The sequence below is a fragment of the Medicago sativa genome, chromosome 8, assembly GCF_051527215.1.
Source record: "Medicago sativa cultivar Bolivia chromosome 8, Bolivia_mono, whole genome shotgun sequence".
NCBI lineage: Eukaryota > Viridiplantae > Streptophyta > Magnoliopsida > Fabales > Fabaceae > Medicago > Medicago sativa.
In genome coordinates, this window is record NC_140756.1 from 22,809,358 (window position 1) to 22,824,844 (window position 15,487).

Here is a 15,487-nt window from a genome sequence, read left to right on the forward strand (position 1 = left end):
AGTGGCCTAGCCTTATCGAGTCGAAGCATGTAATAGTTCCTAGGAAATCTAACAAGCATATCTACGACATCCATGGTTTATTTTAGAATTTTTAAAAACGGCCAAAATGGGGGTTAATTGGATTTCCTTGTTAATTTACAGATTTTACTCGTTTTTGACCCTTTTTCTTTCACTAAAAAGGTCATAAAGTGGCCTAGCCTTATCGAATCGAAGCATGTAATAGTTCATAGGAAATCTAACAAGCATATCTACGACATCCAGGGTTTATTTCAGAATTTTTTTAAAAGGCCAAAATGGGGGTTAAGTGAATTTCCTTGTTAATTTATGGATTTTACTCGTTTTTGACCTTTTTCTTTCACTAAAAAGGTCATAAAGTGGCCTAGCCTTATCGAATCGAAGCATGTAATAGTTCCTATGAAATCTAACAAGCATATATTCGAATTCCAAGGTTGATTTTATCATTTTCAAAAATGGACAAAATGAGGGTTAAGTGAATTTCCTTGTTAATTTACGGATTTTACTCGTTTTTGACCCTTTTTCTTTCACTAAAAAGGTCATAAAGTGGCCTAGCCTTATCGAGTCGAAGCATGTAATAGTTCCTAGGAAATCTAACAAGCATATCTACGACATCCATGGTTTATTTTAGAATTTTTAAAAACGGCCAAAATGGGGGTTAAGTGAATTTCCTTGTTAATTTACGGATTTTACTCGTTTTTGACCCTTTTTCTTTCACTAAAAAGGTCATAAAGAGGCCTAGCCTTATCGAATCGAAGCATGTAATAGTTCCTAGGAAATCTAACAAGCATATCTACGACATCCATGGTTTATTTTAGAATTTTTAAAAACGGCCAAAATGGGGGTTAATTGGATTTCCTTGTTAATTTACGGATTTTACTCGTTTTTGACCCTTTTTCTTTCACTAAAAAGGTCATAAAGTGGCCTAGCCTTATCGAATCGAAGCATGTAATAGTTCCTAGGAAATCTAACAAGCATATCTACGACATCCATGGTTTATTTCAGAATTTTTTAAAAAGGCCAAAATGGGGGTTAAGTGAATTTCCTTGTTAATTTATGGATTTTACTCGTTTTTGACCTTTTTCTTTCACTAAAAAGGTCATAAAGTGGCCTAGCCTTATCGAATCGAAGCATGTAATAGTTCCTATGAAATCTAACAAGCATATATTCGAATTCCAAGGTTGATTTTATCATTTTCAAAAATGGACAAAATGAGGGTTAAGTGAATTTCCTTGTTAATTTACGGATTTTACTCGTTTTTGACCCTTTTTCTTTCACTAAAAAGGTCATAAAGTGGCCTAGCCTTATCGAATCGAAGCATGTAATAGTTCCTAGGAAATCTAACAAGCATATCTACGACATCCATGGTTTATTTTAGAATTTTTAAAAAAGGCCAAAATGGGGGTTAAGTGAATTTCCTTGTTAATTTACGGATTTTACTCATTTTTGACCCTTTTTCTTTCACTAAAAAGGTCATAAAGTGGCCTAGCCTTATCGAATCGAAGCATGTAATAGTTCCTAGGAAATCTAACAAGCATATCTACGACATCCATGGTTTATTTTAGAATTTTTTAAAAAGGCCAAAATGGGGGTTAAGTGAATTTCCTTGTTAATTTACAGATTTTACTCGTTTTTGACCCTTTTTCTTTCACTAAAAAGGTCATAAAGTGGCCTAGCCTTATCGAATCGAAGCATGTAATAGTTCCTAGGAAATCTAACAAGCATATCTACGACATCCATGGTTTATTTTAGAATTTTTAAAAACGGCCAAAATGGGGGTTAATTGGATTTCCTTGTTAATTTACGGATTTTACTCGTTGTTGACCCTTTTTCTTTCACTAAAAAGGTCATAAAGTGGCCTAGCCTTATCGAATCGAAGCATGTAATAGTTCCTAGTAAATCTAACAAGCATATCTACGACATCCATGGTTTATTTTAGAATTTTTAAAAACGGCCAAAATGGGGGTTAAGTGAATTTCCTTGTTAATTTACGGATTTTACTCATTTTTGACCCTTTTTCTTTCACTAAAAAGGTCATAAAGTGCCCTAGCCTTATCGAATCGAAGCATGTAATAGTTCCTAGGAAATCTAACAAGCATATCTACGACATCCATGGTTTATTTTAAAAATTTTTAAAAAGGCAAAAATGAGGGTTAAGTGAATTTCCTTGTTAATTTACGGATTTTACTCGTTTTTGACCCTTTTTCTTTCACTGAAAAGGTCATAAAGTGGCCTAGCATTATCGAATCGAAGCATGTAATAGTTCCTAGGAAATCTAACAAGCATATCTACGACATCCATGGTTTATTTCAGAATTTTTTAAAAAGGCCAAAATGGGGGTTAAGTGAATTTCCTTGTTAATTTATGGATTTTACTCGTTTTTGACCTTTTTCTTTCACTAAAAAGGTCATAAAGTGGCTTAGCCTTATCGAATCGAAGCATGTAATAGTTCCTAGGAAATCTAACAAGCATATCTACGACATCCATGGTTTATTTCAGAATTTTTTAAAAAGGCCAAAATGGGGGTTAAGTGAATTTCCTTGTTAATTTATGGATTTTACTCGTTTTTGACCTTTTTCTTTCACTAAAAAGGTCATAAAGTGGCCTAGCCTTATCGAATCGAAGCATGTAATAGTTCCTAGGAAATCTAACAAGCATATCTACGACATCCATGGTTTATTTTAGAATTTTTAAAAACGGCCAAAATGGGGGTTAATTGGATTTCCTTGTTAATTTACGGATTTTACTCGTTTTTGACCCTTTTTCTTTCACTAAAAAGGTCATAAAGTGGCCTAGCCTTATCGAATCGAAGCATGTAATAGTTCCTAGTAAATCTAACAAGCATATCTACGACATCCATGGTTTATTTTAGAATTTTTAAAAACGGCCAAAATGGGGGTTAAGTGAATTTCCTTGTTAATTTACGGATTTTACTCATTTTTGACCCTTTTTCTTTCACTGAAAAGGTCATAAAGTGCCCTAGCCTTATCGAATCGAAGCATGTAATAGTTCCTAGGAAATCTAACAAGCATATCTACGACATCCATGGTTTATTTTAAAAATTTTTAAAAAGGCAAAAATGAGGGTTAAGTGAATTTCCTTGTTAATTTACGGATTTTACTCGTTTTTGACCCTTTTTCTTTCACTGAAAAGGTCATAAAGTGGCCTAGCATTATCGAATCGAAGCATGTAATAGTTCCTAGGAAATCTAACAAGCATATCTACGACATCCATGGTTTATTTCAGAATTTTTTAAAAAGGCCAAAATGGGGGTTAAGTGAATTTCCTTGTTAATTTATGGATTTTACTCGTTTTTGACCTTTTTCTTTCACTAAAAAGGTCATAAAGTGGCCTAGCCTTATCGAATCGAAGCATGTAATAGTTCCTATGAAATCTAACAAGCATATATTCGAATTCCAAGGTTGATTTTATCATTTTCAAAAATGGACAAAATGAGGGTTAAGTGAATTTCCTTGTTAACTTACGGATTTTACTCGTTTTTGACCCTTTTTCTTTCACTAAAAAGGTCATAAAGTGGCCTAGCCTTATCGAATCGAAGCATGTAATAGTTACTAGGAAATCTAACAAGCATATCTACGACATCCAGGGTTTATTTCAGAATTTTTTTAAAAGGCCAAAATGGGGGTTACGTGAATTTCCTTGTTAATTTATGGATTTTACTCGTTTTTGACCTTTTTCTTTCACTAAAAAGGTCATAAAGTGGCCTAGCCTTATCGAATCGAAGCATGTAATAGTTCCTATGAAATCTAACAAGCATATATTCGAATTCCAAGGTTGATTTTATCATTTTCAAAAATGGACAAAATGAGGGTTAAGTGAATTTCCTTGTTAATTTATGGATTTTACTCGTTTTTGACCTTTTTCTTTCACTAAAAAGGTCATAAAGTGGCCTAGCCTTATCGAATCGAAGCATGTAATAGTTCCTAGGAAATCTAACAAGCATATCTACGACATCCATGGTTTATTTTAGAATTTTTAAAAACGGCCAAAATGGGGGTTAATTGGATTTCCTTGTTAATTTACGGATTTTACTCGTTTTTGACCCTTTTTCTTTCACTAAAAAGGTCATAAAGTGGCCTAGCCTTATCGAATCGAAGCATGTAATAGTTCCTAGTAAATCTAACAAGCATATCTACGACATCCATGGTTTATTTTAGAATTTTTAAAAACGGCCAAAATGGGGGTTAAGTGAATTTCCTTGTTAATTTACGGATTTTACTCATTTTTGACCCTTTTTCTTTCACTGAAAAGGTCATAAAGTGCCCTAGCCTTATCGAATCGAAGCATGTAATAGTTCCTAGGAAATCTAACAAGCATATCTACGACATCCATGGTTTATTTTAAAAATTTTTAAAAAGGCAAAAATGAGGGTTAAGTGAATTTCCTTGTTAATTTACGGATTTTACTCGTTTTTGACCCTTTTTCTTTCACTGAAAAGGTCATAAAGTGGCCTAGCATTATCGAATCGAAGCATGTAATAGTTCCTAGGAAATCTAACAAGCATATCTACGACATCCATGGTTTATTTCAGAATTTTTTAAAAAGGCCAAAATGGGGGTTAAGTGAATTTCCTTGTTAATTTATGGATTTTACTCGTTTTTGACCTTTTTCTTTCACTAAAAAGGTCATAAAGTGGCCTAGCCTTATCGAATCGAAGCATGTAATAGTTCCTATGAAATCTAACAAGCATATATTCGAATTCCAAGGTTGATTTTATCATTTTCAAAAATGGACAAAATGAGGGTTAAGTGAATTTCCTTGTTAACTTACGGATTTTACTCGTTTTTGACCCTTTTTCTTTCACTAAAAAGGTCATAAAGTGGCCTAGCCTTATCGAATCGAAGCATGTAATAGTTACTAGGAAATCTAACAAGCATATCTACGACATCCAGGGTTTATTTCAGAATTTTTTTAAAAGGCCAAAATGGGGGTTACGTGAATTTCCTTGTTAATTTATGGATTTTACTCGTTTTTGACCTTTTTCTTTCACTAAAAAGGTCATAAAGTGGCCTAGCCTTATCGAATCGAAGCATGTAATAGTTCCTATGAAATCTAACAAGCATATATTCGAATTCCAAGGTTGATTTTATCATTTTCAAAAATGGACAAAATGAGGGTTAAGTGAATTTCCTTGTTAATTTATGGATTTTACTCGTTTTTGACCTTTTTCTTTCACTAAAAAGGTCATAAAGTGGCCTAGCCTTATCGAATCGAAGCATGTAATAGTTCCTAGGAAATCTAACAAGCATATCTACGACATCCATGGTTTATTTTAGAATTTTTAAAAACGGCCAAAATGGGGGTTAATTGGATTTCCTTGTTAATTTACGGATTTTACTCGTTTTTGACCCTTTTTCTTTCACTAAAAAGGTCATAAAGTGGCCTAGCCTTATCGAATCGAAGCATGTAATAGTTCCTAGTAAATCTAACAAGCATATCTACGACATCCATGGTTTATTTTAGAATTTTTAAAAACGGCCAAAATGGGGGTTAAGTGAATTTCCTTGTTAATTTACGGATTTTACTCATTTTTGACCCTTTTTCTTTCACTGAAAAGGTCATAAAGTGCCCTAGCCTTATCGAATCGAAGCATGTAATAGTTCCTAGGAAATCTAACAAGCATATCTACGACATCCATGGTTTATTTTAAAAATTTTTAAAAAGGCAAAAATGAGGGTTAAGTGAATTTCCTTGTTAATTTACGGATTTTACTCGTTTTTGACCCTTTTTCTTTCACTGAAAAGGTCATAAAGTGGCCTAGCATTATCGAATCGAAGCATGTAATAGTTCCTAGGAAATCTAACAAGCATATCTACGACATCCATGGTTTATTTCAGAATTTTTTAAAAAGGCCAAAATGGGGGTTAAGTGAATTTCCTTGTTAATTTATGGATTTTACTCGTTTTTGACCTTTTTCTTTCACTAAAAAGGTCATAAAGTGGCCTAGCCTTATCGAATCGAAGCATGTAATAGTTCCTATGAAATCTAACAAGCATATATTCGAATTCCAAGGTTGATTTTATCATTTTCAAAAATGGACAAAATGAGGGTTAAGTGAATTTCCTTGTTAACTTACGGATTTTACTCGTTTTTGACCCTTTTTCTTTCACTAAAAAGGTCATAAAGTGGCCTAGCCTTATCGAATCGAAGCATGTAATAGTTACTAGGAAATCTAACAAGCATATCTACGACATCCAGGGTTTATTTCAGAATTTTTTTAAAAGGCCAAAATGGGGGTTACGTGAATTTCCTTGTTAATTTATGGATTTTACTCGTTTTTGACCTTTTTCTTTCACTAAAAAGGTCATAAAGTGGCCTAGCCTTATCGAATCGAAGCATGTAATAGTTCCTATGAAATCTAACAAGCATATATTCGAATTCCAAGGTTGATTTTATCATTTTCAAAAATGGACAAAATGAGGGTTAAGTGAATTTCCTTGTTAATTTATGGATTTTACTCGTTTTTGACCTTTTTCTTTCACTAAAAAGGTCATAAAGTGGCCTAGCCTTATCGAATCGAAGCATGTAATAGTTCCTAGGAAATCTAACAAGCATATCTACGACATCCATGGTTTATTTTAGAATTTTTAAAAACGGCCAAAATGGGGGTTAATTGGATTTCCTTGTTAATTTACGGATTTTACTCGTTTTTGACCCTTTTTCTTTCACTAAAAAGGTCATAAAGTGGCCTAGCCTTATCGAATCGAAGCATGTAATAGTTCCTAGTAAATCTAACAAGCATATCTACGACATCCATGGTTTATTTTAGAATTTTTAAAAACGGCCAAAATGGGGGTTAAGTGAATATCCTTGTTAATTTACGGATTTTACTCATTTTTGACCCTTTTTCTTTCACTGAAAAGGTCATAAAGTGCCCTAGCCTTATCGAATCGAAGCATGTAATAGTTCCTAGGAAATCTAACAAGCATATCTACGACATCCATGGTTTATTTTAAAAATTTTTAAAAAGGCAAAAATGAGGGTTAAGTGAATTTCCTTGTTAATTTACGGATTTTACTCGTTTTTGACCCTTTTTCTTTCACTGAAAAGGTCATAAAGTGGCCTAGCATTATCGAATCGAAGCATGTAATAGTTCCTAGGAAATCTAACAAGCATATCTACGACATCCATGGTTTATTTCAGAATTTTTTAAAAAGGCCAAAATGGGGGTTAAGTGAATTTCCTTGTTAATTTATGGATTTTACTCGTTTTTGACCTTTTTCTTTCACTAAAAAGGTCATAAAGTGGCCTAGCCTTATCGAATCGAAGCATGTAATAGTTCCTATGAAATCTAACAAGCATATATTCGAATTCCAAGGTTGATTTTATCATTTTCAAAAATGGACAAAATGAGGGTTAAGTGAATTTCCTTGTTAACTTACGGATTTTACTCGTTTTTGACCCTTTTTCTTTCACTAAAAAGGTCATAAAGTGGCCTAGCCTTATCGAATCGAAGCATGTAATAGTTACTAGGAAATCTAACAAGCATATCTACGACATCCAGGGTTTATTTCAGAATTTTTTTAAAAGGCCAAAATGGGGGTTAAGTGAATTTCCTTGTTAATTTATGGATTTTACTCGTTTTTGACCTTTTTCTTTCACTAAAAAGGTCATAAAGTGGCCTAGCCTTATCGAATCGAAGCATGTAATAGTTCCTATGAAATCTAACAAGCATATATTCGAATTCCAAGGTTGATTTTATCATTTTCAAAAATGGACAAAATGAGGGTTAAGTGAATTTCCTTGTTAATTTATGGATTTTACTCGTTTTTGACCTTTTTCTTTCACTAAAAAGGTCATAAAGTGGCCTAGCCTTATCGAATCGAAGCATGTAATAGTTCCTAGGAAATCTAACAAGCATATCTACGACATCCATGGTTTATTTTAGAATTTTTAAAAACGGCCAAAATGGGGGTTAATTGGATTTCCTTGTTAATTTACGGATTTTACTCGTTTTTGACCCTTTTTCTTTCACTAAAAAGGTCATAAAGTGGCCTAGCCTTATCGAATCGAAGCATGTAATAGTTCCTAGTAAATCTAACAAGCATATCTACGACATCCATGGTTTATTTTAGAATTTTTAAAAACGGCCAAAATGGGGGTTAAGTGAATTTCCTTGTTAATTTACGGATTTTACTCATTTTTGACCCTTTTTCTTTCACTGAAAAGGTCATAAAGTGCCCTAGCCTTATCGAATCGAAGCATGTAATAGTTCCTAGGAAATCTAACAAGCATATCTACGACATCCATGGTTTATTTTAAAAATTTTTAAAAAGGCAAAAATGAGGGTTAAGTGAATTTCCTTGTTAATTTACGGATTTTACTCGTTTTTGACCCTTTTTCTTTCACTGAAAAGGTCATAAAGTGGCCTAGCATTATCGAATCGAAGCATGTAATAGTTCCTAGGAAATCTAACAAGCATATCTACGACATCCATGGTTTATTTCAGAATTTTTTAAAAAGGCCAAAATGGGGGTTAAGTGAATTTCCTTGTTAATTTATGGATTTTACTCGTTTTTGACCTTTTTCTTTCACTAAAAAGGTCATAAAGTGGCCTAGCCTTATCGAATCGAAGCATGTAATAGTTCCTATGAAATCTAACAAGCATATATTCGAATTCCAAGGTTGATTTTATCATTTTCAAAAATGGACAAAATGAGGGTTAAGTGAATTTCCTTGTTAACTTACGGATTTTACTCGTTTTTGACCCTTTTTCTTTCACTAAAAAGGTCATAAAGTGGCCTAGCCTTATCGAATCGAAGCATGTAATAGTTACTAGGAAATCTAACAAGCATATCTACGACATCCAGGGTTTATTTCAGAATTTTTTTAAAAGGCCAAAATGGGGGTTAAGTGAATTTCCTTGTTAATTTATGGATTTTACTCGTTTTTGACCTTTTTCTTTCACTAAAAAGGTCATAAAGTGGCCTAGCCTTATCGAATCGAAGCATGTAATAGTTCCTATGAAATCTAACAAGCATATATTCGAATTCCAAGGTTGATTTTATCATTTTCAAAAATGGACAAAATGAGGGTTAAGTGAATTTCCTTGTTAATTTATGGATTTTACTCGTTTTTGACCTTTTTCTTTCACTAAAAAGGTCATAAAGTGGCCTAGCCTTATCGAATCGAAGCATGTAATAGTTCCTAGGAAATCTAACAAGCATATCTACGACATCCATGGTTTATTTTAGAATTTTTAAAAACGGCCAAAATGGGGGTTAATTGGATTTCCTTGTTAATTTACGGATTTTACTCGTTTTTGACCCTTTTTCTTTCACTAAAAAGGTCATAAAGTGGCCTAGCCTTATCGAATCGAAGCATGTAATAGTTCCTAGTAAATCTAACAAGCATATCTACGACATCCATGGTTTATTTTAGAATTTTTAAAAACGGCCAAAATGGGGGTTAAGTGAATTTCCTTGTTAATTTACGGATTTTACTCATTTTTGACCCTTTTTCTTTCACTGAAAAGGTCATAAAGTGCCCTAGCCTTATCGAATCGAAGCATGTAATAGTTCCTAGGAAATCTAACAAGCATATCTACGACATCCATGGTTTATTTTAAAAATTTTTAAAAAGGCAAAAATGTGGGTTAAGTGAATTTCCTTGTTAATTTACGGATTTTACTCGTTTTTGACCCTTTTTCTTTCACTGAAAAGGTCATAAAGTGGCCTAGCATTATCGAATCGAAGCATGTAATAGTTCCTAGGAAATCTAACAAGCATATCTACGACATCCATGGTTTATTTCAGAATTTTTTAAAAAGGCCAAAATGGGGGGTTAAGTGAATTTCCTTGTTAATTTATGGATTTTACTCGTTTTTGACCTTTTTCTTTCACTAAAAAGGTCATAAAGTGGCCTAGCCTTATCGAATCGAAGCATGTAATAGTTCCTAGGAAATCTAACAAGCATATCTACGACATCCATGGTTTATTTTAGAATTTTTAAAAACGGCCAAAATGGGGGTTAATTGGATTTCCTTGTTAATTTACGGATTTTACTCGTTTTTGACCCTTTTTCTTTCACTAAAAAGGTCATAAAGTGGCCTAGCCTTATCGAATCGAAGCATGTAATAGTTCCTAGTAAATCTAACAAGCATATCTACGACATCCATGGTTTATTTTAGAATTTTTAAAAACGGCCAAAATGGGGGTTAAGTGAATTTCCTTGTTAATTTACGGATTTTACTCATTTTTGACCTTTTTTCTTTCACTGAAAAGGTCATAAAGTGCCCTAGCCTTATCGAATCGAAGCATGTAATAGTTCCTAGGAAATCTAACAAGCATATCTACGACATCCATGGTTTATTTTAAAAATTTTTAAAAAGGCAAAAATGAGGGTTAAGTGAATTTCCTTGTTAATTTACGGATTTTACTCGTTTTTGACCCTTTTTCTTTCACTGAAAAGGTCATAAAGTGGCCTAGCATTATCGAATCGAAGCATGTAATAGTTCCTAGGAAATCTAACAAGCATATATACGACATCCATGGTTTATTTCAGAATTTTTTAAAAAGGCCAAAATGGGGGTTAAGTGAATTTCCTTGTTAATTTATGGATTTTACTCGTTTTTGACCTTTTTCTTTCACTAAAAAGGTCATAAAGTGGCCTAGCCTTATCGAATCGAAGCATGTAATAGTTCCTATGAAATCTAACAAGCATATATTCGAATTCCAAGGTTGATTTTATCATTTTCAAAAATGGACAAAATGAGGGTTAAGTGAATTTCCTTGTTAACTTACGGATTTTACTCGTTTTTGACCCTTTTTCTTTCACTAAAAAGGTCATAAAGTGGCCTAGCCTTATCGAATCGAAGCATGTAATAGTTACTAGGAAATCTAACAAGCATATCTACGACATCCAGGGTTTATTTCAGAATTTTTTTAAAAGGCCAAAATGGGGGTTAAGTGAATTTCCTTGTTAATTTATGGATTTTACTCGTTTTTGACCTTTTTCTTTCACTAAAAAGGTCATAAAGTGGCCTAGCCTTATCGAATCGAAGCATGTAATAGTTCCTATGAAATCTAACAAGCATATATTCGAATTCCAAGGTTGATTTTATCATTTTCAAAAATGGACAAAATGAGGGTTAAGTGAATTTCCTTGTTAATTTATGGATTTTACTCGTTTTTGACCTTTTTCTTTCACTAAAAAGGTCATAAAGTGGCCTAGCCTTATCGAATCGAAGCATGTAATAGTTCCTAGGAAATCTAACAAGCATATCTACGACATCCATGGTTTATTTTAGAATTTTTAAAAACGGCCAAAATGGGGGTTAATTGGATTTCCTTGTTAATTTACGGATTTTACTCGTTTTTGACCCTTTTTCTTTCACTAAAAAGGTCATAAAGTGGCCTAGCCTTATCGAATCGAAGCATGTAATAGTTCCTAGTAAATCTAACAAGCATATCTACGACATCCATGGTTTATTTTAGAATTTTTAAAAACGGCCAAAATGGGGGTTAAGTGAATTTCCTTGTTAATTTACGGATTTTACTCATTTTTGACCCTTTTTCTTTCACTGAAAAGGTCATAAAGTGCCCTAGCCTTATCGAATCGAAGCATGTAATAGTTCCTAGGAAATCTAACAAGCATATCTACGACATCCATGGTTTATTTTAAAAATTTTTAAAAAGGCAAAAATGTGGGTTAAGTGAATTTCCTTGTTAATTTACGGATTTTACTCGTTTTTGACCCTTTTTCTTTCACTGAAAAGGTCATAAAGTGGCCTAGCATTATCGAATCGAAGCATGTAATAGTTCCTAGGAAATCTAACAAGCATATCTACGACATCCATGGTTTATTTCAGAATTTTTTAAAAAGGCCAAAATGGGGGGTTAAGTGAATTTCCTTGTTAATTTATGGATTTTACTCGTTTTTGACCTTTTTCTTTCACTAAAAAGGTCATAAAGTGGCCTAGCCTTATCGAATCGAAGCATGTAATAGTTCCTAGGAAATCTAACAAGCATATCTACGACATCCATGGTTTATTTTAGAATTTTTAAAAACGGCCAAAATGGGGGTTAATTGGATTTCCTTGTTAATTTACGGATTTTACTCGTTTTTGACCCTTTTTCTTTCACTAAAAAGGTCATAAAGTGGCCTAGCCTTATCGAATCGAAGCATGTAATAGTTCCTAGTAAATCTAACAAGCATATCTACGACATCCATGGTTTATTTTAGAATTTTTAAAAACGGCCAAAATGGGGGTTAAGTGAATTTCCTTGTTAATTTACGGATTTTACTCATTTTTGACCCTTTTTCTTTCACTGAAAAGGTCATAAAGTGCCCTAGCCTTATCGAATCGAAGCATGTAATAGTTCCTAGGAAATCTAACAAGCATATCTACGACATCCATGGTTTATTTTAAAAATTTTTAAAAAGGCAAAAATGAGGGTTAAGTGAATTTCCTTGTTAATTTACGGATTTTACTCGTTTTTGACCCTTTTTCTTTCACTGAAAAGGTCATAAAGTGGCCTAGCATTATCGAATCGAAGCATGTAATAGTTCCTAGGAAATCTAACAAGCATATATACGACATCCATGGTTTATTTCAGAATTTTTTAAAAAGGCCAAAATGGGGGTTAAGTGAATTTCCTTGTTAATTTATGGATTTTACTCGTTTTTGACCTTTTTCTTTCACTAAAAAGGTCATAAAGTGGCCTAGCCTTATCGAATCGAAGCATGTAATAGTTCCTATGAAATCTAACAAGCATATATTCGAATTCCAAGGTTGATTTTATCATTTTCAAAAATGGACAAAATGAGGGTTAAGTGAATTTCCTTGTTAACTTACGGATTTTACTCGTTTTTGACCCTTTTTCTTTCACTAAAAAGGTCATAAAGTGGCCTAGCCTTATCGAATCGAAGCATGTAATAGTTACTAGGAAATCTAACAAGCATATCTACGACATCCAGGGTTTATTTCAGAATTTTTTTAAAAGGCCAAAATGGGGGTTAAGTGAATTTCCTTGTTAATTTATGGATTTTACTCGTTTTTGACCTTTTTCTTTCACTAAAAAGGTCATAAAGTGGCCTAGCCTTATCGAATCGAAGCATGTAATAGTTCCTATGAAATCTAACAAGCATATATTCGAATTCCAAGGTTGATTTTATCATTTTCAAAAATGGACAAAATGAGGGTTAAGTGAATTTCCTTGTTAATTTATGGATTTTACTCGTTTTTGACCTTTTTCTTTCACTAAAAAGGTCATAAAGTGGCCTAGCCTTATCGAATCGAAGCATGTAATAGTTCCTAGGAAATCTAACAAGCATATCTACGACATCCATGGTTTATTTTAGAATTTTTAAAAACGGCCAAAATGGGGGTTAATTGGATTTCCTTGTTAATTTACGGATTTTACTCGTTTTTGACCCTTTTTCTTTCACTAAAAAGGTCATAAAGTGGCCTAGCCTTATCGAATCGAAGCATGTAATAGTTCCTAGTAAATCTAACAAGCATATCTACGACATCCATGGTTTATTTTAGAATTTTTAAAAACGGCCAAAATGGGGGTTAAGTGAATTTCCTTGTTAATTTACGGATTTTACTCATTTTTGACCCTTTTTCTTTCACTGAAAAGGTCATAAAGTGCCCTAGCCTTATCGAATCGAAGCATGTAATAGTTCCTAGGAAATCTAACAAGCATATCTACGACATCCATGGTTTATTTTAAAAATTTTTAAAAAGGCAAAAATGAGGGTTAAGTGAATTTCCTTGTTAATTTACGGATTTTACTCGTTTTTGACCCTTTTTCTTTCACTGAAAAGGTCATAAAGTGGCCTAGCATTATCGAATCGAAGCATGTAATAGTTCCTAGGAAATCTAACAAGCATATCTACGACATCCATGGTTTATTTCAGAATTTTTTAAAAAGGCCAAAATGGGGGTTAAGTGAATTTCCTTGTTAATTTATGGATTTTACTCGTTTTTGACCTTTTTCTTTCACTAAAAAGGTCATAAAGTGGCTTAGCCTTATCGAATCGAAGCATGTAATAGTTCCTAGGAAATCTAACAAGCATATCTACGACATCCATGGTTTATTTCAGAATTTTTTAAAAAGGCCAAAATGTGGGTTAAGTGAATTTCCTTGTTAATTTATGGATTTTACTCGTTTTTGACCTTTTTCTTTCACTAAAAAGGTCATAAAGTGGCCTAGCCTTATCGAATCGAAGCATGTAATAGTTCCTATGAAATCTAACAAGCATATATTCGAATTCCAAGGTTGATTTTATCATTTTCATAAATGGACAAAATGAGGGTTAAGTGAATTTCCTTGTTAATTTACGGATTTTACTCGTTTTTGACCCTTTTTCTTTCACTAAAAAGGTCATAAAGTGGCCTAGCCTTATCGAGTCGAAGCATGTAATAGTTCCTAGGAAATCTAACAAGCATATCTACGACATCCATGGTTTATTTTAGCATTTTTAAAAACGGCCAAAATGGGGGTTAATTGGATTTCCTTGTTAATTTACGGATTTTACTCGTTTTTGACCCTTTTTCTTTCACTAAAAAGGTCATAAAGTGGCCTAGCCTTATCGAATCGAAGCATGTAATAGTTCCTAGGAAATCTAACAAGCATATCTACGACATCCATGGTTTATTTTAGAATTTTTAAAAACGGCCAAAATGGGGATTAATTGGATTTCCTTGTTAATTTACGGATTTTACTCGTTTTTGACCCTTTTTCTTTCACTAAAAAGGTCATAAAGTGGCCTAGCCTTATCGAATCGAAGCATGTAATAGTTCCTAGGAAATTTAACAAGCATATCTACGACATCCATGGTTTATTTCAAAATTTTTTAAATTGGCCAAAATGGGGGTTAAGTGAATTTCCTTGTTAATTTATGGATTTTACTCGTTTTTGACCTTTTTCTTTCACTAAAAAGGTCATAAAGTGGCCTAGCCTTATCGAATCGAAGCATGTAATAGTTCCTAGGAAATCTAACAAGCATATCTACGACATCCATGGTTTATTTCAGAATTTTTTAAAAAGGCCAAAATGGGGGTTAAGTGAATTTCCTTGTTAATTTATGGATTTTACTCGTTTTTGACCTTTTTCTTTCACTAAAAAGGTCATAAAGTGGCATAGCCTTATCGAATCGAAGCATGTAATAGTTCCTATGAAATCTAACAAGCATATATTCGAATTCCAAGGTTGATTTTATCATTTTCAAAAATGGACAAAATGAGGGTTAAGTGAATTTCCTTGTTAACTTACGGATTTTACTCGTTTTTGACCCTTTTTCTTTCACTAAAAAGGTCATAAAGTGGCCTAGCCTTATCGAATCGAAGCATGTAATAGTTACTAGGAAATCTAACAAGCATATCTACGACATCCAGGGTTTATTTCAGAATTTTTTTAAAAGGCCAAAATGGGGGTTAAGTGAATTTCCTTGTTAATTTATGGATTTTACTCGTTTTTGACCTTTTTCTTTCACTAAAAAGGTC